Source organism: Rhipicephalus sanguineus, chromosome 7 (assembly GCF_013339695.2).
Source record: "Rhipicephalus sanguineus isolate Rsan-2018 chromosome 7, BIME_Rsan_1.4, whole genome shotgun sequence".
In the NCBI taxonomy this organism is placed as follows: domain Eukaryota; kingdom Metazoa; phylum Arthropoda; class Arachnida; order Ixodida; family Ixodidae; genus Rhipicephalus; species Rhipicephalus sanguineus.
In genome coordinates this window covers 135854419-135880337 of record NC_051182.1, presented here as the reverse complement: position 1 = coordinate 135880337, position 25919 = coordinate 135854419, and the positions used below count along the sequence as shown (strand labels likewise).

General features: G+C 46.7%; 1 protein-coding gene across 3 annotated transcripts in view; it reads left to right on the top strand.

The window, feature by feature from the left end:
- LOC119400033 (protein rhomboid) overlaps positions 1-25919 on the top strand; it is a 176146-nt gene that overhangs the window by 93947 nt on the left and 56280 nt on the right. The window contains exon 1 of one of the 3 annotated variants that reach the window (XM_037666951.2): positions 5454-6570. The exons of the other annotated variants lie outside the window; for them this stretch is intronic. The gene's annotated coding sequence lies outside the window, so the exon portion shown is untranslated. Of the gene's footprint in view, positions 1-5453; positions 6571-25919 lie in introns of those variants that run through there. 3 annotated transcript variants of the gene reach the window in all.

The following is a 25919-nucleotide window of genomic DNA, read 5'->3' as shown; positions in this document are numbered from 1 at the left end:
TGTAACAACACTGCCACGACGAAAAAATACATGCGAAGCCCTTTGCGACACACATAGATCGGCGTTGTGTGCGAAGTTCGCAAGGTTTTTCAACACCCTCGAATGCTTTCGAAACTCTTGCTTTGTGCGTACACGACGCCTGTATACGTTATGCATGTCGACTCCCTTTCCTATTGTTGTCCAGGGTCTACATACAGTTGCTGTCGTTATTGTCTTGCTCGTTTTGTTATGTGGTACCTCGTCGACATACCATAGAGCGCGCCTCGTACGGCACGCGTTCTACGCATACTGGATAACGAAAATCTCGGCCGGCCAGTCATTGTATACGTAGGGGCCACCTGTATAGTTTTCATTTTGTTCTTTTTTATTTCCTTTTGCTTTGGAGAACCCGTACAATCGGCCTTTTATCTCGCGTTGCCGCCGCCGCCGCTGCTACTGCATACAACAGCTATACTGACCGACGGCGCAGCGCTGTACAGAAGCGGCGTAGTGTTTCGTTTCCTTCCTTCCTTTCTTTCTTGTTTGTTTGTTATATTCGTTTGTCTATATATATATTTTTTTTTTCAAGCGGGAGGCACGCGAGCTGGGCGCACGGCTGCCGCCGCTTCGTGCGGAACAAAAAGGGCCGCGGCCCTGCGCAGGTATTTCGCAAAATGCTGGGAAGACTTTTGGTGTAGCGCGAAGAGACGCGCGTTGTTTGAGGTGAGAGAGAGAGAGAGAGAGAGCTGTAGCGGGCACTGGGTGAAACTCGTGTCGTTAAGCCTGCCTGCGCTTTTGTTTTGCACGAAACTCGGGCTACAAGACGTTCGTTCGTTCGTTCTTTCGTTATTTGGTTTTTGCCATTCTATAGAGCGATACTGCACGGTATTGCGAGAGAGAAAGCCATGGCGTACAGCTGTCCAGTGTCCAGACCAGGTGTCCAGTCTGGACGCTGTACAATGTCCAGGCCAGGTGTCCAGTCTGGACACTGTACAGTGTCCAGGCCAGGTGGCCAGTCTGCACACTGTATACAGTGCCCAGACCAGTATCTACATCAGTAATTTTTGCTATGTTGGCGCCAATTTGAGCACGGAAAACACGTTGCAACTCGTATTGCGCGCAAATGGACATAAGAAACCCCGTTGTTTCGATGGTGCGAAAACGACTTGACGCGCGTTTTCTTACGCAAGCGGTCTATGTCCTCGAGGTAAGATTGTTGACGTCATTCTGCGATGTCGGCGCCAATCGTACACCTTTGCGTTTACTTTAACGCCATGTCCATTTTTTTCGAACGCAATAACGCTGGATTAGTCGAGTCAACCGGTTAGGCCGAAAATTGTTGTTCTACGGCGTGTTTTGTCCGCTGACGTCGTGCGCATGAACCTGGCCCGTATAGGCTATTTTACGAATGGCTTTCGGTGCCACCATATTGGGCGGTCAACCTTCCCGTTTGCATCTTTAACAGCTAAACGAACAATGCTACGGTGCACGGACGCATACGCATGAAAATGGTTGTATTTGTGCATTCGACGCCTCATAACCTTGTTAACCTATGTCGCGATATACAAAAATATGAAAACATTCGTTTAACAGCCCAAGGTGACGGCGCCCATATGTATTACGTAAAGTCGTTTATATAGATTCACTGTAATAAGACAGCAACTAGTGTGTTGCCCGTACAACGGGTCGGCGTCTTCCCGGTTAATCCCTGTTAGAGGTACTTATAGCGACCGATGTGGGATAATCCAGTGCGCGTCTTTTGCTGACGTATAGCCACAAGCAGATGCCCTTTCTGCACGGAATTAAGTCCGCGTGGGTTTTTGCTGATGGCACCACGAGCGTCTCGGAGCGCGTGCAGACGCTGCCGGATTTGCATTTTCGTCAAACGCGCTAGAGGCGTACATGCATGCATGCACGCGCGAGGTTGCATCGCCGGGTCAACGAAGCCTTGTGTGTGAACAGTCTGCAGTGACGTCACTTCCCTTTTTACCGGGACAAATCAGAAAGAACCCGCCACTGCGGTCTAGCGGTTATGGTGCTCGACTGCTGACCCGAAGCTCGCGGGATCGAATCCCGGCCGCGGCGGCCGCATTTTCGATGGAGGCGAAAATGCTCGAGGCCCGGCGTGTACTTAGATAATAGGTGCACGTTGAAGAACCCCAGATGGTCGAAATTTCCGGAGCCCTCCACTACGGCGTCTCTCATAATCATATCGTGGTTCTGGGGCGTTAAACCTCAACAATTACATTATATTCCGGGGCATATGTGAAACCTCAATATGGACCTCTGTGTACCCTTACAAAAATTATTTAGATAGCCTATATATATACTGTCTAAAATAGGTTTAGACAGTCTATAGATTGTCTAAACACATTTTTATAAGGGTATACTTGCTTGTATCTTGAACAAACGTTGGGACCGGCTCCTTACGTGTGCGAAAACGCGGTACCCAGCTCGCCACGGGTCCAACCGAGCGGAGACGCACGAAGAAGCCGCAAGCGTGCATGCATGCGTGCACGGCGTTGCAAAAGAAAACTGGGACGAGGAGCCAGCGAGCAAGAGGCCAGCGTACGGTATACACTGCGTACACGGCTTGCTGCCGCAGTAGCGGTACGCGGCGACGCGCGCGCGTTTGCATTCTCCACGCCTTGTGGAACGGTACACATGATATGTATGCTGGCGGCGAAGATGAGGGGGGGGGGGGGGGGCATGGTATAACCCCGCCACTGTGCGTCTTCTCGGAAGGAAAAGGCAGTCACTTGTTTTAGGCTTCGCGTTGTCGGCACGTTGTTGACCCTTTTTTTTTTTAAACAAAGCTGTCTTGCTCTACCCTGTACCATTGTTGTCGTCTCAGTAGTAGTGGTAGTAGTAGTCGCATAGTATGGTAGTATAATAGTATAGTATAATATGGTAGTAGTCGCAGTGGTGGTAGGTGCCACGCAAGTCACGTGACCAGAGGGGGAGTAAACAAAGAATCAAAACGAAATGGTGATGATGCTCGAAATAACGATGTTGATGATATTTTTCTTGAAATAAAAAAAATGATGATGGCCTTCGGTACAGAATACCGACGAAGCGATTCGCACTTTCATTATTTGTATGTATACGGATTTAGGTGCACGTTAAAGAACCCCAGGTGGTCGAAATTTCCGGAGCCCTCCGCTATGGCGTCCCTCACAATCGTGTTGTGGTTTTGGTACGTGAAACCTCAACGGTTATCGTTATTATTATTATTTACCTTCCAATTAATTGTAATAAACAAAGGCAAGACACTTAGGCGCCTAAGAGTGTCATGTTGATAACAGGGAGCGCACACTTCGGGGGATTCCGGCTGAACTGGCGGCAAATCACGTGACGCGAAGCGTTCGCTGAAACGCCATCGCGTGGACCGGCAAGTCACGTGACGTCATTAGAAATCACTTGGCGCGAGACGTTCGCTGACACGCCATCGCTGGAGCCCGCACGACGTGAAACCGGCTGCTTCTTTATTATTTTTTTTTCTCTTTGACAGACCACTGTTTTATAGATCCGGAGTACTACATGGCTTGTATTAACCCTATTCCATAGAGCTTTCTACAAAATTTACCAGAGGGAACTCTAGCGATAGGTTTTCAACAATCAATTAACAAAAAACGCGCGAAGCTTTTTTTGGTTTGTTAATTGATAAGCAATTCAAGCATACGGTGGTCGATTTCGTTGACACAGCAACCGGCCGGAACCACAAGCTTGGCGATGCTGCCGCGCCCTCTTACCTCTATGAATCTTGCGGCATTCCGACTCGTTTCTTTCGTCTGTTTCTTTTACGTCTGCTACATTTCTATTACGTCTGCTGCTTTTTCGTCTGCTTCTTTCGCGCATGCTACTTTTACGTATGCTAGTCTTCGCCTGTTTCTTTTTTTAGTACACCGCTCATTCGACTGCTACACTTCGTCCGGTACGCGAAGGAAAAAAGAAACAAGCAAATCAAAGGACTCCCACGCACGTGCGCCACTTATGCCACGCATCATCGACGCGGATGCCAACGGCCGATAAAAAGAGGAGAAAGGTGCGCGCACCCGGCTGCAAATGCGGCGTGATTCCGCTGCTCCACTAACTTCCCGCGCTGCTCATCGACCACCGAGCAAGGAGAGGGGGAGAATACGTATATAAACGAGTTTGGGAGGGAGGCAGCACGAACCACTACACACACTTATCTATAAGCTACATACAACACAACCACCTTTACGCCCACACCCGTTTCCCACAGCAGCGGCGTCTGACTCTCGGAGGCCGTGTTTGATCTGGTAGTCCGGTCTGTAATGCGATTTGTTTCGTCTGCTACTTTGACCTCGCTTGTCTTGTCTCTCGGTGGCTCTGGCCGAAACGTCGTCTGCTTGTCACTCTCTCTCTCTCTTTCCTACACACACATACTCAACCACCTTGTTTCGAGCTGGTGTTTTATCCGGCGTACCCTCCTCACCCAACTCGCATTTTGGCATCCGCCAGGCGTCACCTGTTTCTTCTTAAGCCTAGAGTTACTGTATATGCTACCTTTAGGTAGCAGAGTTGCGCATCTGTCTTCCAACGCCGCTAGCAACCATGCATTGCGGAGAAGCTGACGCTCGGGCCAATTTTTATATTTCTCGACGCCGCCGCTGCAGCTCACTCAATTAACACTAGTCATCGACAGCCAATGTTTATCGCCGGCCTTCGACGCGCCAGACATGTTTATCGGCGACACGGTAGGCATGTCGCCTGCAAAAAGGGAGTGCGACTTCACCGCATAGCTGTGGTTGCTAGCCGGACCTATGCGCTACTCTGCTACCTAAAGGTAGCATATACAGTGACTCTACTTAAGCCTATAATGATCGTCTGCTATAGTTCGTGGTTCCCGTGTATCAATAAGGAAAACGAAATAGCTGCTGCCGGCTGGCCAATTGATTTTTTTATCTATCTATCTATCTATCTATCTATCTATCTATCTATCTATCTATCTATCTATCTATCTATCTATCTATCTATCTATCTATATCTATCTATCTATCTATCTATCTATCTATCTATATCTATCTATCTGTCTATCTATCTATCTTTGTCTTTGTCTGTCTGTCTGTCTGTCTGTCGTGTTTTCGGCTGTTGCACACAACTTTGCCCTTTATTGACGACAATCCCTTTCTCTCCGCCGCTCTTTTCGTTATTGCTTATTACTCCGCTTGGTTTCTCGTAGACGGAAGCGGAGGAGAGGAGGCAAGTGATGGATATTGTATATATATAATATACAAATATGCCGTAGCGGAACAACCCCCTTCGTCGTCGTCGCTCTTGGGGAGCTCCCCGAGCCGAAAGGTGTGGTGCCCGGATTCCCCCCTGCGCTCTTTGACGTACTTATGTACATGGGTACTTTCGTTTCCCAGTCCGGTGTTGGGGGGAAAGGGAGGTGCTTTCTTTCTTAAAGACTGCGCAAAAGGTGGCGCAGAGAGGTGAGTGCGGCGAGGAGGGAGAAATGCGTTTCTTTCTTGTAAACCGATGAAGGTGTATGTGAGGGCGAAGCGGATAGAGAGAGGAAGGTAGAGAGAAAGAATCGGTGGGAGGGCCTTTCTTTGTCTCTTTCTTCGTCCTCCTCCTCCGCTCCGCAACCTAGTTTGGCGATAAAAAAGCGCGCCGGCCGAACCCAGCGAGAAAGAAAGGAATAAAACAGGTACAAAAACGAGATGAAAGCGGCCGCCGCGCGCGCCGTACCGCTTTCGCGTTTCAGTCGACGGCGGGCCGTCGGCTGTCGTGGTTGTCTGCTGCTGGCGTTCTCGTTGTCGTCTGCTTCCATCGCGAGTAATCGCGAGCCAGCGGTCTACTAGGCTTGGCTAAGTTCGGCTTCGCCGCAAGACGAAACGCGTGTGCTTCCCTCTGGCGGCCGGTCTCTGGATCAGGCTCGGCGCGTCGTCTGCTTCTGGGAGTGTGTTGTGTGTCGTCTGCTCGGCTCCGCGCGGCTCGTACGAGTAGGGGACCCGACCCACGCGGGAGGGTTGGAGCAAAGAAAAAAAAGAAAAGAAATTGTTCATGTCTCGGCGTGCTTTCGAAGTGCAATGTATTCGTCGTCGGCTAGGAGAAGGCCGTTTGACGTAGTACTAATCGTCGACGTGACGTGCCAAGAAGGTTGTAGTGGTCCTGGAGTGCCCCTGGCCGGTGCGGTGTACCCGACGACTGGGTTTGACGCGATCGGCGCTGCTGATCTGATCGCCGGTTCCGATCTTCGAAAGACGTCAAGGCAAACCGACACAACCTTTCCGTAAGGTCGTGCTTTCGGTCTTGAGGACGCTTGTCCTCCCGACTACAGGACTGCAGAGACGACGACTTCGTGCGTTTTTTTTTTGGCTTGTGCCAGTGCTTCGACGACCTTCGACAAGGCCTTTCCACTTCGAGCTGTGCGGGGTTCGTTTTAATACCTAAAACTTGTCTCCGCGTGTTGTCACTTCGCCAATTTCTGCTGCATTTTTTTTTTTTTTCGTTCAACGCCGACATGATGATTCGGATTGCTACAGAGTGCTCGCAACCACCCTCGTCTCGTACGGAACACGTGCAGGATTGCTGCCTTCCAAAGCCGCTCAGCGATGTCAGGTGAGCTGTGATGTACTTGTTTTAGCTTATGCTGTTTAGCTGATGTGTAAAGCTGGATGTGTCCGTATGTCGACCGTCTGCCTCGTCTGTTTGTTCTGATTAGTTTCTTTCTTTCGTCGTCTGCTCTAAGCAAGCGATCCAGACGTTGCTGTACGTCTGTTCAGTGAATGCAGGTCTGACCTGATACTTGCTGTTTAGCCGATGTGTAAATCATGCGTTCGTCTGTCGATCGTCTGCTTCGTCTGTTTGTTCTGATCGGTTTACTTTTTTTTTTTTTGTCGTCTGCTCTAAGCAAACGATCCGAGACGATGCTGTACGTCTGTTCATTGATTGAATACAGCTTTAATTACCTACGCGTCTAACACCGTCTGTTAATTTATCGTGTAACGTAAGGCTGTGATCGTAGGTGTCGTCTGTTTTGTTCTGAGCTAATGAACCTTTCCTGTACGTTTTAACACCACGCTTTATGTTGGGATAGTTTGTGCATAGCTACTTTCTGTTCCTTCTTTTTTCTCGTTCGTAACCTTGCGTCACGTCTTTCGAGTGCCTGTATACGTCTGTTGGATGAATGCAGGTTTACGTACTAATACCTCCAACTGATGCCGTCGGCTAATTTACCGTATAACGGCTGTGATCGTAGACATAATCTGTTTCGTCATTGGCTAATAAACGAAACGTTCCTGTACGCCTGTTCTGCCGTCTGCTACTTGATCGTGTAACACAGGACTGTGATCGTAGATGTCGTCTGCTTTGCCCTTAGCTCGTAAACCAATCGGTTCTGTACGTCTGTCTATTCGAAGAAAGCAGAAGTTTAAATTAGAACGCGTTTTGCAGACGCCGTCTGCTACCTGATCGTGTAAGTTACGGTTTTGATTGTAGACTCCGCGTTTGTTTTGTTCTTAGCTCATAAACCGGTCGTTTCTGTACGTCTATTTGTCAGGAGAAAGCAGAAGTTTAAGTTCAAACGCGTCTAACAGACGCCGTCTGCTATACTTGCAGAAGAACGATTATCAGCAGATCGTTGGTTGACAGATGTGGCCTAGCAGACGACTTGGCGTACGGGGTTATACAATTAACGCGTAAGTGAGGTCGGCTAATCGATTGACGATATTTAGCATTGGGAACGTTATCGTCCAATCATGTCGCCGGAAATCTCTTGGATGACGGGAAATGCGTCCAAGGTAATCAGTAGCCCATTTCCTTTCGCATTTCCGCTTCGATTTGCGCTTACGTTAACGATATTGAAAAACCAAAAAAAAACTATAACATAAAACACGATTAGCTGGCCGAAGGTCCGGGTATCACGCCGGATTTCCTTAATGGAATGCACCTGTCGCGTCGTATCGGTTGTTTCCTTTACGCTCCAACGTGCGATACTACCGTCATTAAATATTATATCATTTTTTATCCCCCTTCCGGTATCCTTAGTTTATCAGAGCGATAACCCGCCATGGTGGTCTATAGTGGTTATGGTGCTCGACTGCTGACACGAAGGTCGCGGGATCGAATCCTGGCCGCGGTGGCCGCATTTCGATGGTGGCGAAATGCTAGAGGCCCGTTTACTTGGATTTAGGTGGACGATAAGGAACACCATATGGTCAATATTTCAGGAGCCCTCCACTACGGCGTCCCTCATAATCATATCATGGTTCTGGGACGTAAGATCCCAACAACTGTAATTATTCGTTGGATGGAAACGGTACCGGTCTCTGACGTAATAATACGGAGCGATAACATTTCTGCTTTCAATTCGAATACGTCTGTTCTACGCGTTTTCACTGGTGACGTATCGCATTGCACAAAACACGTCTAGTAGGACTTTAGTTATTCGCCAGGAACCTATTGCATGGAATTGACTTTTGTGGGCTCCTGGCGCTTCGATTTAGGGTTTGAGAGAGAATGCGCTCGCCATTGTTTCCGAATGTATGATATTGTTTTCAAATTAGGTTTCACGAACGCTACTTTGTTCGCTCAACCTCACTACCCTACTCGGCTTAATTTTCTACAGAAATTACCAGACTGCCATCTGAGGCTGTCATTGTTAATATACCTCGGTAACACGCTCGTTAGTGCATGGACTTATCTAATCTTCGTGCTCAAGTAATAAGTCACTCTTTCGGCGTTATCGATTACTATTTATACTTCCATATTTTCAAGAAACCAAGTTCCTTTTTTTTTTTTTCTTAAAGTCCTGAAGGATTAAGTCTTCACGGACCTGCAGAATCGTTGCATTCATGACGAATATTTCGTTCGAAAATTGCCGATTTGCGAAGTCGGCAAGTCGTATTGCGGTCATATGAAATTAAGACGAGTCAAATCCACGCGCAAATTAACCAGGACACCCATAACCGTTTCCCGAAAGCATACTGCATGAACCACTAAACGTAAATTGAAATTCGGGGTTTTGCGTGCTGAGACCGCGATATGGTATTATGAGGCAGGTAGTGGTGGCTGCGTGTTCCTTACCTACATTGTTTGTTGTGCTCCACGTTTCCGTCCCATATGTTACACGGTATGCAAAACCACCGCAAACTCAAACGCCACGCTTTCAATCAGCGCTTGTTCCGCGAGCCTTTGTCCTTATTGCTCAAGCCGCTCCGGAGATGCGGCTCGTGTTGGCTATATGCGAAAAAAAGAAAAAAAGTCAAATCGAAGCGCCCAGTTCGTTCTTCTCAACCTTGCGGCAGCACCGCGCTCCGGCATGAGGGGTTCAAGGTTGACCTGTTTTCTTCTCTCTATGGTTCCACTTTTTCTCTATTTTTTTTGCGCCGCCGCTTCGTATGTGTATACGCCAGTTGCGTCACTACGCGATGTTTCTCGAGTCCCATACGGCAAACCCCCGCTGTGAAAAGATCTTCGGTAGCGAGCGTTCGAACGTCCAGCGAAGCTATCCTTGCATCGTGTGGGAAAAAGTGTGTTCGTTATGTTTATTTACTGTCACACACGGCACGCACACACACTTTAAATGTAAATGCGGGGTTTTACACGCGGGTCTATATATATAATATAAGTACACATGCTCGGAAAGAAGTGGTGACGCAGTTCCCTTTTCTGGTCCTTGTTCCTAAGGGCAAAATGTCGTGACGTATAGATACCCGCCGTAGTGACTCTGCATGCGGATGGCGAAGCACTGCTGTGCGTCAGGACGCGGGTTCGACTCCCGGCCGCGGAGCCGGCCCCACTTCGATTACGGCGAAATGCCGAAAAAATGCCCGTCTACTTAGGCTTAAGTGCGCGTTAAAGGGGTACTGACACGAGAATGTTCAGCTGTGGTTTTTCTTTTTTTTTTCCCCGTCAAATGAAAGGCTAGGCCCTCAACAGCCAAGAAAATCTACTGGTAAGCGTGACTGCGCACTGCAAAATTAATTACATGTCTTTTAAAGGCTACTTTCGGTTCCTTCGCTACCCTGACGTCACGACAGTGTATTAGCTTCTCGTCACGTGCTCGCGCAAGTTATCGTGACGTTTCCATGGCCGCTATGCTCCTCGTGCTCCTGGTGACGCACAAACGGCCACTTTTTATGTTTTGGTACCTGACGTCATCACAACTAGTCATACTTGCGCGTGAGGTCAACTGAATTGACACTGTAGCATGACGTCACGATAGTGTCGATGTCGGTAGGTGCGCCGTGCGGAAATTGACTAATGTCAAAATATCTTATCAGCTTTAAGGTAATAAACTGATCCGATCTTACAGGCATTTCCTGAGCTTCACACTTGCTCAGAGCCGTCCCTGTATTCAGGAGATTTGTATGACAGAGTAAGCTCAGCTTTGATAATTGGTGTCAGTAACCCTTTAAGAAACCTTAGTGATCAAAGTTAATCCGCGGTATTCCAGTGTACGGAGTGCCTCACGGTGATGCCGTGGTTTTGGCCCGTATAAAAATCCCGTAATTTCAATTTTTCTGTGCGCGCAATAGTGATGCAGAACTATCGATGGTACTATCGATACTATCGATAGCTGAGTCACTATCGAACTATCGATGGTAAAAGATACTATCGATAGCGCTATCGATAGTAAGTACTATCGATAGTTTAAAATGAACAGCGCGAACTCATTGCAGAATAAACTTGGTTTCCCGCGCGCGTGGTACATAGTGGAGCCGGAGGAGCAGGCTGAAGAGCAAGAAAGTTGACATGCTTGTGTTCTTCACGAGAGTGTTTCGCTGACACATGCTCATAAAGTCAAACTATTCAGCTGTTGCGGAAACGAAGCCGTTGCATGGGGTGGAACTGTGCGGCTTCAGTTTTATATTGCATTTTAATATTTCAAAGTAAAAAAAAATGATCAAGAACAACGTTTGGTAATTGTAAGATGTAACTAGTTGCTTTTAAATATGAATTTATTGATCGACATAGGCCGCCATTTCCACTGCGCAAATAATTTCTTCCGCCAAAAATTTGCTCATAAATTAAGCGAAGTTGATAGTAGGCTATCGGGAATATTTTGGCAATTTGGCCAGCCAGCAACAGCATCGTTATTCGCACCACTATGGATAGTTTGTCACGTAGTTGTGACGGTGAAGAATGCTGCAGCAAGACTGGAAAATACGAAGCTCTTTATTTGGTCGAACTTGTGCCCAGAAAATCAACTCAGAATACAAGCGATACACGCTGCGCACTGATAGAGGCGAGAACGGTCGCCGGCCGTCGAGTAATCTGATAATCGGTAGAACGCTTCGTCTTTTATACATCAGTCATCAAACCTTACAGCGTTATCACTGGTGCTCGCGTAAGCTTTCGAATAAACTTGAATATTCGCGTCCGGCGCGTAATCTTAAAATGTCAAACAATCGCGAAGCTTCTCAAACATTAATTTTTCGGCGCGGTCTGTGTCAAACGCTGCTAACAGTCTGTGGGTTAAACCCGAATACATCAAAACAAAGCAATAAACACGCGTGGCAGTAATATCGCTAGTAGTATTACCGATAGTACTACCGATTCGACTATCGATAGTTTATCGATAGTAGTACTATCGATAGTTTGTTTACACTATCGATAGTTTCAAAGAAACTATCGATACTATCGATAGTCAATTTACCGATAGTTCTGCATCACTAGTGCGCAAACATCACATCTTAATGGCGCACTATGCAGACTTCTGCATCACGTTTTCTTTTTTCTTCTGCGACATACAGAAGTACATTGCAGAATCGTTGCAGAAGTACTTCTGTACAACGTCGGCAGTTGGAAGGCAGACGATCTTTTGTCGCCAGACAGGCGATCGCTGTGGAATTGCAGACGATTCGTAAATGCGATATTGATTGCTGAACTAGCGGCTTTGTGACGGTTTTTGTGCAGACTATTCTGTTGTTTTCTATCGAGCATCGAAGACGTACATGCAATTCTGGCATTGCAGACTCTTCATTAAAGGCCGTGTCCTTCGGCGGTTAATGCGCACTCGTCAACAGTAAGAGGATCACGGCTGTATCGATTTGTAAACTGTTTATAAAGACCATTTATTGATTGCGGCAAGCCCGCCTCTTGCCCGTGCAGCAGACAATGTTGTCTTCGAGTCGATTGTGGTCGCGGAATTGCAAGCGACTCGCAAAGGACTTCTGTCCATTATGTGGTTGGTGAGCAGACGATTTCCAAGCAGACGATCACGGAAGTTCAGATTCCAGGGACGGTGTATTGATTGCGTTGTTTGCTAAGACTCACAGTGTCGCAACTCTGAAGGACTTCTGCTGGTGCTCGAAATCATTGAAGCATCCTGCGACTGTACGTTTTAAGCTTAACCTTATAGACGCAGTAAGCTGGCTTACTTGACACCATTTGACACGTATGAGCTAGTAATACTATACATCTCCCTTTCTTGTCCCCGCGTGTTGGGTAGCAAACCGTGTGCAACTTGGTTAAGCTCCCTACCTTTCTTATGTGTTTTCTCTCTCTCTCGTCTTACTTCACCTCTGGTGCAATGTGTTTCGGGTTTATTTATATATTGCGTCCCACTTGTTCTACATTGTGGGCAGATTTGTCGCAGCTAACCGTCGTCTGCTGCACCTGCCTTGCATATCGAGCAGACGAATTTCTGTTCCCGCTTCTTTGTTAACCTTGGAATACCCAACACACCTAGCAAAAAAGTACGTAATTCAAATATAAACGCCTAAGTGTTGTTTCAAAGCTCACAACTACGCGTTTCGTTACTCTTATTTAGCCTTCGAGTAAAAATTTGACTCATGTATCTTTAGCTGCCGTCTGCTATCTGCCAAGGCAAACAGACGACCTCAACTGAAGCAGAAGGGCCCAAGCAGACGATTCCGCGTTCGCGCTTTTGCCTTTGTTAAATCCCGAAGATAGGAAAACCCCGCAAAAAGTAATATAGTGAAGTTCCAAGATAACGACTTATTTCAAGACGCACACCTACGCGTTGTGTCACACTTGTTTGGCCTTCCGGCCCAACTTGGCTTAGTTCGGTGTTGTCTGCTATACCTGCCAAGGCCCAATAACAGACGATCCCATTGAATGGCACGAGCAGACAACACTCTGTTCGCGCTTTTATCCTTGTTAGCCGCACGCATATGCGTACAAGAACTACCAGTATAGTTCCAAGATAACGGCTTTAAAGCCTTGTTCCAAACACACACCTACGCGTAGCGTCATACTTGTTTGGCCTTACGGCCGAACTTGGCTTAGTTCGGTGTCGTCTGCTACTATGCCAAGCCTAACGGGCGAACAATAACAGACGATCCCAATGAAGGGCACGAGCTGTATTCGCGCTTTTGTATTTTTAGCTACACAAGAACATATATACCGTTTTCATAAGAACTACGAGTCTACATGCAGTTCCAGAATAACGGTTTTAAGTGTTTCAAAGCGCTACGCCTGTTACGTCACTGCAGTTTGGCCTTCGGTCCGAGCTTGGCTTAGTTCTGTGTTGTCTGCTACGTGCCAAGCAGACGATTCCAATGTTTCAGTGTGAGCGCAGAGCAAACGATTCCAGCGAAGGGCACAAGCAGACGACCACATGCACTGTTCGCCTTCTTTTTTCGTTAGTCTCGCAAGAACGTATATACAATCCAATGACTATATAAGTATGGTCTCTCCCTTTATCTACCTATCTATTTTTATGTCCACGATAACGGCTTTAAGCATTTGTTTCAAAGCGCCGCACCTGTATAACGCGTTGCGTCACTGTCGTTTGGCCTTCGATGCGGCCAAATTTGGCTCAGTTCCCTGCCAGAAAGCAAAAAGAACGACGTCCGTTGGAGCATATCGGCGAATTTTAAACGCGGGGATGGCCGTGGATGTCAGTTAGTGCGCCTGCGCAGCTTTCCCAGGGGATCTGTACTTCCTGCGCCACTTGCTGCGGGCAAACGCGCCAGAAGTCACTTCCGGTCAGCCCCCAAATGCCAAGGTTAGGCAAGCCTTTCGCGTTCTTTTTATCATCGTTCTTGTTTGTGTTTCCTCCACTCTTGCTTTCGTTAAAGACGCCGTTCTATGCCGAAGCTGTGTATATTTATACGCGCGAGGCCCAGAATAATTGGCGATCAATTGCAACCGAGTTGGCACGATTATAGGCTTGCGAGGATGGCCATTGCAGGTGCGGGTTCCAGATACCAAGCGTATTAGTGCTGAGTTGTGGTATATATGATGGAATTCAAACACCTGCAGCCTGAACCTGCCCTGGCAGCTTACTAGCAGCTGTATAAGGTATTGTGCTGATAAGATTAATAGAGGACGCGTTGTCCTTTCAATGGAGAGGGAACATCTCCTTTCTAAGCTGTTCCATAAGGGTACAAAGGCTGACGAACGCTGACATCACTGCCTTGACAGTGCTTTTTTTTTGGGGGGGGGGGGGGGGGGAGGGGGAGTCATGCATATTTACAACAGTCCAGAGGGAAATATGGCGGTACACAGGCAGCCTTCGGTAAAAAGATGCATACTATGCTTGCGTTGTCATCAATATTCCCTTCTTGTTATCTTCTAACCATCAACACGCGTGGGATATCCTGTACGAATTCCTGTACGCGGTCATTTAAGGTTTGTGTGCGTCTGCACGCACGTGCAGATAAGACGAACGCTCGATATCGTTTCTTTTTTTTGTTAAATCTCTCTCGTACGAGCGGTTCCAGAAGCCGTGACACCGAGATAATATATAGCTTAAGCGATGTCGACTCGCGAGGATTAACCTTCAATGTCGCTCAATAAGCATGCGGTGACGCGATTGCAGATAAGCTTCCGGAAACTTTCGAAGGTTATCGGTATAGCAGTCTCTTTTCCAGAAGCATCTAGCTGCGACCTTAACACGCGATGGTAACTCCGACAAAGGAATTACGTCGGTGTCTTCGGATAGTCTTAAAAGAAACATTGGCTATCCTTCTTAATTTCCGTATTTCTGAACAATGCAAACGATGGCCATTCCAAGGCAAGCTTGGTAAGGGTTTCTCTTGGTAACTGCAAACATGGCGCCTTTACCATCATCCAGAGGATCCAATCGAAACGCTTCTCTGGTCGTGAAACGTTCATCCTCATACGGAGTCTTCGTTTCTTATCAGCGAAAGATATGTTTCCCTTTTTCGTAATCTCCCCCGTCTTTCGTAGAGATGGGGGGACACAGCCTGCCTAACACAGATTTGATAAGGACGCCACTGTGTGCGGTAAAAAAGATGCAACATTTTTCTATCATTGTCCAAAGATACGCTGAAAACACCACTATCTTTTTTTTAGTCGCTAAACATTATCCCTTCTACGCGATAGCCTTCTTCTTGAAAAAAAAAAAAGATAAGCTCGTGCGAAGAGATATATATATATATATATATATATATATATATATATATATATATATATATATATATATATATATATATATATATATATTCTCAAGAGAGAGAGCACCTTGTTTCGCAGTATACACGTATCCCGTTTGTGTATCTCTACTTAAATGACAATTAGGAAACTCATGGTTCCCTGTTACCGTACATTTTCTCGCGGCCTCCTTTGTTTTATTATTACCTTATGTGTTTCCCAGCGCCGATGGCTTTCTTTTTATCGTTGTTCGATCGTGTCGGCCACGCCCTCTTGAAAGCTCCCGGTAGAAATAGCGTACCATTGTTGGAATTCGCTTACTTTTTAAAATGTATGCACACCGACTGCTTGTTATACCAATAATTGTTGGGCTTTTACATCCCAAAACCGCGGTACGAGGGCTCCGGAAATTTCGACTACCTGGCGTTCGATTGCACCTAAATCTAAGTACACTCGAAATGCGGCTACCTTGGCTGGGATTCGACCCCACGACCTTCGGACAGCAGTGGAACACTATAACAACTAGACCACCGTGGCGGGTATATACGTCATAGTATGACTTCATAGTATATATATATATATATATATATATATATATATATATATATATATATATATATATATATATATATATATATATATATATATATATATATATACACACACTTGCATTATATGGCTTGTTTAATTACTGTATATCGCTCCTAGATGAGGAACCAGATCCAGTTACTCTAGTTTTCTTGGGCTACTGTGCGATTCGCTTTCCCCGCGTAGTCTCTCCTCTTCCACTTTCGTAGAGACAAAAAGTGTTCTCCGCGTTCCGAAACGTCACACGTCTGGTATGCGCGGCGCGGCGCCGCCGCATATCCGCGGAACGTGGTGCTGCGGACGCTATCCGCGTCGGGCGCGCTCGCGCGCCAGCGAAGGTCGTCTCTTCCCCAAGACATCCGGATTCCGTATCGCGTCGCTTAACTAATTCCTTTTGTCGACGTCGGCCTTGGGCAGAGACAAAAAGGACGCCCGGTGAAGAGAACACAGAGAGCAAAAAATGAAATTGCTCACAGGCGGCGTCGTCGGCGGCGTTGCTTCGTGATGGAATCCACCTGGCGGTGGGAGGGGGCGGTGCCTTTTGTTTGCCTCCTAAGAGATATATAGATAGATAGCTAGGAAAGGGTTTACCCAGCTTTCTGTTTGAGTGTTTGATTTGTGACTCCTCTCATTCGTTAACTTGTCCCCGTCCTGCTATATGGAAGGTCGTTTTTGAGCTCGTCGTTTGCAGCAGGTGTATTGATTATGGTGGTCGTTCACGGAACATCTGGTCGTACTTTGTCCGTACTTTGGCGTATGCATGCTCGACCTTCTATGCTTTCTTTCTTTCTTTCTTTCTTTCTTTCTTTCTTTCTTTCTTTCTTTCTTTCTTTCTTTCTTTCTTTCTTTCTTTCTTTCTACAACATTGCGCAGAACTGAGCTGTTTCCTTCCTCCATGCCGGGAATCGAACCTTCACCCATGTGTTCTTCAGCTCATCGCTTCAGTTGCTACAGGTGACAACGACGGTCACGCGTTCGTATCCAGGCAACAATGAAAGGTGGCTACGTGAAATCACGAGTGATCTCGATGTGGCCGTGTTTCTGTACGCAAGCCGGCGCCAGGCTTTTCGCGTTCGACGCCGTCACCGAAATCTGAGTGATAACGAGCTTCGCTTGAAAAAAATGTACTCTCCTTGTGTTTTCTGCCTCTCTATGTTTGTCTTTCTGTTCTTTTATTATTTTTTTTCCGAGTGATGTTTTCGGACTGGAATAACCCAGTGCGTCTTGGGGGAGGCCCTCCATCCATGAGACGCCGCAGTAATTACACCCCGCACAAACACCATTTCACTGAACGTGCGTCTCAAGCGCATTTTTTAAAGGGGAAAAGCCTTAGATGCCTCATCGAACACGAAAAGTAACCGTCGGCGGCGTGAACACGCGTCATGCAAAAGATCATCACGTGATGACTTCATCATGAAGTCGCAGATAGGCAAAGCTTGTGACGTCGCGATCATAAGACGACATCGTTGCTTGGTTAGAGGTGGGCCGATCACGTAGGGAGTGCAAAACAAGGTGACATGCGGAAAGCTTGCGGTCCCTCCGATCACGGAGGCAATGCAAAACCACGTTAGGTGCAGAAACCTTTTGGATGAGGATGGGGCAGGATCAACACATCGACTGAGTAGAAAAAGTAGAAGATGGCTTTCGCCTTCGAGTGGTGTTAGACGAATACATAAGGGACATTTGTGAGTTTTGTTACACAGAGATGGTATCTCATTTTGCGTCGATCGCCGGAACGCGATGCACATCACAATTCTTGCCGTCTGCTAGCCGTCTGCTTTTGCCCCATCCCGTTGCAGACGACGGCCTTGGTACATCGCGTCCTCCTGTGCATAGGAAGAGGTCGCAATTTGTTACACGAAAGTGCTCCCGCCATTGTGTGTGTGTGTGTGTGTGTGTGTGTGTGTGTGTGTGTGTACACGCGTCATACGTGTCTATTTTGTCAATTGTCTCTTATCAAGCTTAGATATACTCTCTTAAATGTCTGAATGAAGAGGCGCGCTTCACACACACTTTTCGCAATTAATTGCGTAATGTCTGTACAGTATGCGGTTCGCACGGCTTGGTCCGTTCGGCACGCACACTCATCGTCTGCTAGCCGTCTGCTTCCCATTTTTACGCAGACGGCGACCTTGGGACTACCGCGGCGTCCCGCGCATGGGAATTGATCGCAATTAGCTAAACGAATGCGCATGTGAGGGCCCCCTTATCAGGGGGCTAAGTGCGCCATTTTTTTTTTGTTCCTGAATTAATGTCCTCACGCACCAGTCTCGCTACTCCTTATTTCTGTGAGGATCCGATGCTATATTCAAGTTGCATCATCGGCGAAACAGTACGCGTATGTCACAGTCGATGCATTTCCAGCGCACGTGTATACACGCGCCGTCTGCTTGCCTTCTGGTTTTTCCTCGCGCAACCTTGAACAAGTCTCCACGCATCCTGTGCAAATGGGAGTCAATTTCAGTTCACTGTACAGACGCACGTTCCCTGGTATTCCGCGTACGCGTGCGCTGTATCGCATTTCCTTTCGTTTGCTAATAGACGCACCTTCGTATCAGGAAGTTCTGATTTCATCGTCTGCTTTTAGCACGTTCAAGCGAACGACAGTTATTCGACAGTTCCGCTTGCGTCGTCTGCTTCATGCACGGCACGTTGCAGCCGGTCAGATCAACTGGTCTGCTTTTGTCGTCTGCTTCAAACGTTGCAGACGAACTGTTCAACTATAACTGCTCTGTTTCGGGCGTTGTCTCCTTGTCATTGCATGGTTCGTCTGGCGCGTGCTGTTTCCGCCGACTGCTTCATTCGTGCATAAGTTGCAGATGACCCCTTCGGCTATTGAACTAATTCCGTCGTCTGTTTATATCAGTTTGCAGGCGACGACGTTCAGGGACGCAGACGTTCAACTTTCATGTTTCTGTTGTCTGCTCCATATATGTATGTTTTGGACTAGCCGATTACTGACGTCTGGTTGTAGCACGATGCAGACTAACAGTACAGAAGCGTTCAAACATTCTGCTTTTGTCGTCTGCTTAGTAGAGCACGTTGTAGATGACACACCCTGCCCAACTGTTCTGCTTCAAGCGAATCGTCTGCTTCACAGCACATTCCAGACGAATTGAGCTTGAGGCGGTTGTCTGCTTCAGAGCATGTTCTAGAAGACTTCTGTTTCAAGCAGTCGTCTGCGTCACTGCGCGTTCCAGACGAATTCTGCTTCAGGCCGTCTGCTTCGCATGCACGTCCCAGACGAATTCTGCTCCAGGCTGTCGTCTGCTTCACACATGCACGTTCCATGCAGACGAAACAGCGCGTTCAGCTATTCTGCTTCCCCACTCAAGATGCAGATGACGTCCTTGGACAGGAAACCGCGAATCGGCCACGTCGTCGCGAGCATATATTAATCGATCACGTTTTCAGCTCGCCACGCGCGCGTGCACGTACACATATACGTGCCACGTTTTATCGATTTCCTCTTATCGCTGGTTACATACACCGTGCCTTTTGTCTCTCTAAGCGTCTGTGTCACTTCGAACCGCGCACGTGCACTCCGGCTTTCTAAAAGATGCCGAGCCCGCTGCCTTGTCAAGGCCTTCCGGCGCAATTAAAGCGATAGATAAAAGGGCCCGCCTAGACCGCCTACTTAACGGAACGCTTAACGGAAAGGCTTAACAGCATAAAGACTCAAAAAGAATAAGAAACTAACATACGAGTGAAGAAGTAACGGACCAGGAGACAGATGTGCTTCTTGAAACAATGGACACTGTTTTGTTTTATCGTTACGTGTTTTCTTAACGACCTTAGAGGATATGTGCGGCTACGGCTTTTTGACGGGGTTTGCTGTCGCGAATTTGTTAGCGTCGCGGCCAAATGGGTCCTACCTTTTGTTTCCGCTCCGTTGCGCATGCGCGACTTGATTGTCGAGGTGCGTGTGTCGGGAATCGTAAGTTGTTGCGGTATTCTCTCTTGTCTCGGCGTGCCTTTGTAATCAATGTCCGGTTGGCGCGAACTCGCTCCTTTGGCCTTGGTCAAATCCCCGTCTGTTTTAATACAATGTTCTATGAAGTAGCGCGGTGGGTGTTCGCTGTAATGGGCGACGCGGTCGCTTTTATACAACAGCTCGACTTTATACGAAGATAAGTTTCTGTCAGCGGAGGTATTGAGTTTCGTATCACAAATACCACCAGGAAAGGGCTGCTTTCGTTTCTCTTTCAAATGTAATTAAATATGTTTTTAGCCTAAGGCTATGTATTCTTGAACGCGAAAACGGCTTATGTTGTCGAATACACGTAAGCTTAAGTTGACATTTACCGTAATTTGATATTCACTGAAGTGACGTCACTATACGTCTAAGGAAATCGTCGTTAAAGGCTGTCACTGAAGGTATTCATACTGGTTACTTTACGGCTGACGTCACCGATGACGTATTCGGTTTCAGTCACGAAAGTCGGCTCCAAGGAAATTGTATTTATACACTCCAATGAAAAATCGTGAGAACTAAGCGAAGATTACGGTAATGCTTCACAGCTCATTGGTACATTTTCATCAATTCTATAATTGGTCTTCGAACTTCGGTAGGCCTTGGTATACATAGAAGGAAAAAAAATTCGCCCGAGCTGACTCTGGTGGTGTTCGTTTTATTATTGGTTCTGTACTACATAAACTATGTATTAGGTTTGATTATGCAATCGAATGACTGACTGGTTGAGATATATATATATATATAATATAATATATATATATATATATATATATATATATATATATATATATATATATATATATATATATATATATATATATATATCCCGGGGAAAAATGCCAGAAGAGGGATTAACAGTCGACTTGATAAAACGCGATGCATTATATTTGTTTGTCTGTTGGATCGATGGTATATTGCATAGATGTATTTTGATTGATTGATTGATTGATTGATTGATTGATTGATTGATTGATTGATTTTCGCCATTCAGCACTGCCTCTCGCACGGAAACGCTCAAGGAAACGATAAACTGCGATGACTTACCCTATAACACAGAAATGAACACGTGGAAGTATATAGCTCGGTAGACGTTAGTAAACGGGTCCTAGTTCTACGTCACACATGAACGAAAGACGCGCCCTCTGTAATTCAGCGCAGGCGTACACGACGTCATGTGCGCGGCAGCCCGACTCTCTCAACTCGCGCCGCGTTCATAGCATACCTTTCTGCGTGCGTGGATATATATATATGCGTCTCCAATGCTCTCTACTTCTTTCACTTGTGCTTGAGGTAGCGTACCGGTAAGGCTCTCTCGCCAGCGGACGTGAACGCGCGAGAAAGCTTGCAGAGATAGAGCGAGAAAACTAAATAAAAAGAAAAAACAAAGGCAAGAAAGGCGGAGTCTCCGAAACGCTACTGCGAGCCACTCACTATACACTACACTATACCTGTACACCTGTGCTGCTGGTGCTACTACGACCGCCACTATCGTATGCATACGCGTACATACACCACTCGTCGTGCACGACGCTCATCGCCTCTCCCGCTTAGATACATATACCTTCGAGTCTCTCTCAATTCCGTGGGCTGCGAGTACAGGTGGTTCTTTTGTCACGCTGCACCGAATTAGTTAGCGCTCGCCGTACGTAAGAAAGGAGGGGAGGAACGCAAAAATATGCAGGAAAGGCAAAGTGAGCCGTGCTTCTCTGCGTCCTTCTTGCCGACGCGCTTCTTCGTCGTGCATACAGTCGGCCGGGGTATGCATGCAGATTGAGGCCACTGAGGCGTCGCCGCAACTGCGTAGTAGTAGTGCCAGTCGTCTTTTTCGCCTCCGTGCCCGCGTGCGTACGCGTCCGGTATGCGTACACGTGTGTGCGTGTTGCGTGCTTGATCTATAGGCAAATAGATGGATGGATGGCAGTAGCATCCTCTTTGAATCGAAGTGACGGCAGCTGCCACCAAGCTCCTCATTAGCCCTCGCTATGCACACAACGTTGCAAGAGCTACGCGCCTACCTCCTTACAAGGTCGCCATAGAAACTTTGTTGTTTCGTTTCTATTGACTATTGCTTTGATTTCTATTAACCTTTTGTTGAAATGTAATATAACACTCGGAATGAAAGCGATGGATTGACTTTCAGCGATTATAGAAGTGAAGCTAGGATATGTTATCCTTAAAATACATCTGCCTAACGCCCTAGTTTTTTGGGTTTTTTTTTTGTACACCCTTGGAGGTAAAATGAACCATTTGCATCTGGGCTGACATTCTATAGAAGGCAATAGAAAGTCAATAGAAACACCTAATCATCTCTGTAATCAATTATGTAGGTGCATGGGATTCGGTGGTACTTACCAACAGCGATATAGGATCGGTACCGAAGCACTACGATATAATCGTTAGTTCAATTCCAACTAATCTGTAGATAGCTACCTCGTTCAAATCGGACCGTCCGGCATTCTATACGTCACCCGCAGTTGACGCGTGCGCAAAGCAACCGATAGGCCTAACAAGCTGTCCCTGTATAACAGAGGGGTCTAATTCATTTACTACGTACGTTCGGCCTACTAAAGCATTAACCCTCTTGACCTATCCCTGCAGTCTTCTTAGCCGCTACGCGCAGCCTATTCACACAACACACCAACTACGTAATGTAGTTGACGCATGCGCAAAGCCACCGATAGGCCTATAACAAGCCGTGTACATATCTAATTCACTTAATACGTTAGGCCTACTAAAGCATCAGCGCTCACAACCTATTCCTGCAGTCTTCGTAGCCGCTACGCGCAGCCTATTCACACAACACTCCAATTACGTAATGGAGTCGCGCGGCACCCTCCTGCTGCTTTGTTTCGTCTCTTTTCAGCCGTCGTTGCCTCTTCGAAAGGTGACTCCCGGCCCCCCGCCGTAGTCGTCATTAGGCCTAGCTTAGAGCAGCGGCATCATTAGCGCCGTTCGCTTTCTCCTGCCTGACTTCTCTTCTTTGTTTTTTGTTTTTTTCATTCAGACGAAGGGCTTGCCTCAGCACTGCTGCGCACTTTGACTTCGTCTTCGCCCTCTTAGTGACTTGTGTACGTGTGCGTCCCTCTCTTACCGTTATTCTTAATGAAAAGTCGTAACGGAAGGACGCCGTACAGTCGTACTCACTAATTAACCTACATCGTTGCTTTTGTTAGCCACATACGACGCGGCATATACGTAGCCGTGCAGAAGTGCCGAGCTTGTACACACGTATTATCCATGTATGTTTGTAGAAAAGTCATTAACGAGACTTTTCTTGTTGAATCCGTTAATTTCCGGTTGCATGTTCAGTGGAATGTTTGTGCAGGTAGAATTGAATCTGTACATAGTGTACTCATTTAATTATAAGATATTCAGTTGAATCTGTACACTTAATGCACTTAATTGAATATAAGGTATTCCGTTGAATATGTACATAAAAATGTACTTAATTGAGTATAAGGTATTTAGTTGAATCTGTATACATGCAGTGTATTTAATTGAATAGGAGTTATTTAGTTGAATCTGCACGTACAATGGACTTAATTGAATATAAGGTATTTAGTTGAATCGTGCAAACAGTGCACTCAATTGTATATAAGGTATTCGTTTGAATATGTGCATACAATGCACTTAATTGAATACATCGCATTCAATTCAACCTAGCAATAACGAACCTTGGAAAAGGGCCGAACATGCAGAACAATATGCGGTCAATGAATGTTACAAAACAAGCTACCCAGACTACATTGAATGCATTACACAGCAGCTAGCTAGCGTAACTTTTAAAGAACTACGCATTCACTTCAAATTATTGATTAGTGTTTCGTAAAAGTTCTGCTTCGCGTTTGCAACGGTCGTCATTAGTTACTATAACTTTATACGGACGTGTTCCCGTCCCGATATCATCTTCCGCCACGTTAGGCCTAGCCCTCTAGCTCATGGACAAATGCAACACAGTCGTGACACAGAATTGTATACGTCAAGGAAACCTTGCCATGCGAAGGTCTTTTCCTAATGTGTGTCACGCGGGCTTTCCGCTAGAGCGCGCCACGTACCACCCCAACTGCATGATACGTGGTTTTCCCTCTCAAGGATATGCCAAATTACCTCTGCTATGCGCATGTGGTTATTTGAGAACCTCAATCTGTCCTGCTGTTCTTCATCGTTTCGTCAGACATGTCCGAGAAGTAGACCACGGTATTTTTCTCGGAAGGGTATATAGCGGCGCATGCGTTGAGATAAGTATATATCATGCTTGTTTGCGTGTGATGAGGTCTATAATGTGCTTATAGACCTCGGAGGAAAGCGACTCGCGGTATTTACCCGCGAGTAATTGAATGTCGTGTCGTGTCCTAGAGAACTTCATGGATCGCACGCCCCATCAAGGATTGCGCTATCGCACTTAGGCATATTTTGACCCGGCTTCGCTGCCTGCATGTATCTTATACATTACCCAAGTCTTCCTTCCTTCAAACAGGCTCACTGAGAGTCTCTACAGCCTTGCGAGAAAAGTGACCGAGCAAATTAACATGCGCAGCTACATGAGGGCACTTGTGTTTAGAGAGCAACAGCGTGATATTGATGAGAAGGAAATGGTGTATGTAGCAATCTTTTTTTCTTTGCGTCAGGTAATGTATATGCTTGTCTATTTCGTTTTCCTTAGTGGCAACTCTGTTACTTTCGCTAAACGTAAAAGGACTTGCACATTGCCACCTCGGGCGCACAGCTGTGTGCTGGCTTGCTTCGACTTGCCCTTGGATACGCGTAATCTACGTTTAACAATGTAACTAACCGTTTGCTCTACGTGTGTCATCTACCGCATTGCTTGAACATCAGTCGTCTGCTAGCGATCGTCTGCTATATGTATTACGTCTGTCAGAGCGCTTACATCTGCAACTGACCTGTATCAACGATTGTCTGCCAACTGGTGTCTATCCGAGGAGTACGTCTGTTAGAGGGCGCACGTCTGCGACTATCCTGTAGCGACGGTCGTATGCTACGTCTATTACATCTTTCCGTGCTACAAAGGTCGTTTGATACGTGGATTACGTCTGTTAGAGCGCAGCGATCGTTCGCAACAGGCCTGCAGATGACGCCTGTTCCATCATGTATACCTAAGTGCAATTGCTGCATGCAGTAACGGTCGTCTGCTAGGCGGATCACGTCTGTTCGAGCACACACACGTCTGCAAGTGATTTGCGTATATTTATTAGAATCGTCGGATAATCGCGTTGTTTGCTCGCGAGCAAGCTTTACCCCATAAATCCTATAGTATGATATTGATCGGCGAGAAACACTTAGCGAAACTTTCCCTCGAATGTTTACTCGCGATGTTTTTCCTTCAAGAAACTCGCTATCCTGCCTTCGAACAAGAAAAGAAAAACAGTGCACAAACGAACATACAGGCTCATCTCACAGCGTCTAATGTGGCTGCCATTTTGCATGGTCGTCGCAATGTTTGCTTCCATCGCTTGTGTAGGAGGTTTCTAAGCTGTTTCGCGGACAATACAAGAATAAGCCGTAGCCGATCACACACGATATAAAATATCCGCGTCCGTCGCCACTTGTTTGTCAGGGAAAAAGAAAAAGGACAATGCAGAAAGGCGGCCGGATCACGCTTCTCGACCAAAATAATGGATCGAGAACGGCACTTAGGCCTCGTCTGCCTGCACGCTTGTTCACCGGACCGCTAAGCTAAGAACCACTTCCCTTTCTTTCTTTCTTTCTTTCTTTCTTTCTTCTTTCTTCTTTCTTTCTTTCTTTCTTCTTTCTTTCTTTCTTTCTTTCTTTCTTTCTTTCTTTCTTTCTTTCTTTCTTTCTTTCTTTTCTTCTTCGCGTCTTATTTACCCGGCGCGGCGCCTGTAATCTTCGGCTCCGATGCTGCAGAAGGCATACAGTTGCAGACGTCGAATAATAGCGTCGTCTGCTTTCGTCGGGGTAGCGAGCCGACGACGCTATTTTCCCGGTGTTTTTCGGGCTCGTTTTTGCGATATATCCGCCTGCACGCGCGGCGCACTAGGGATTTTCGACACTTTGT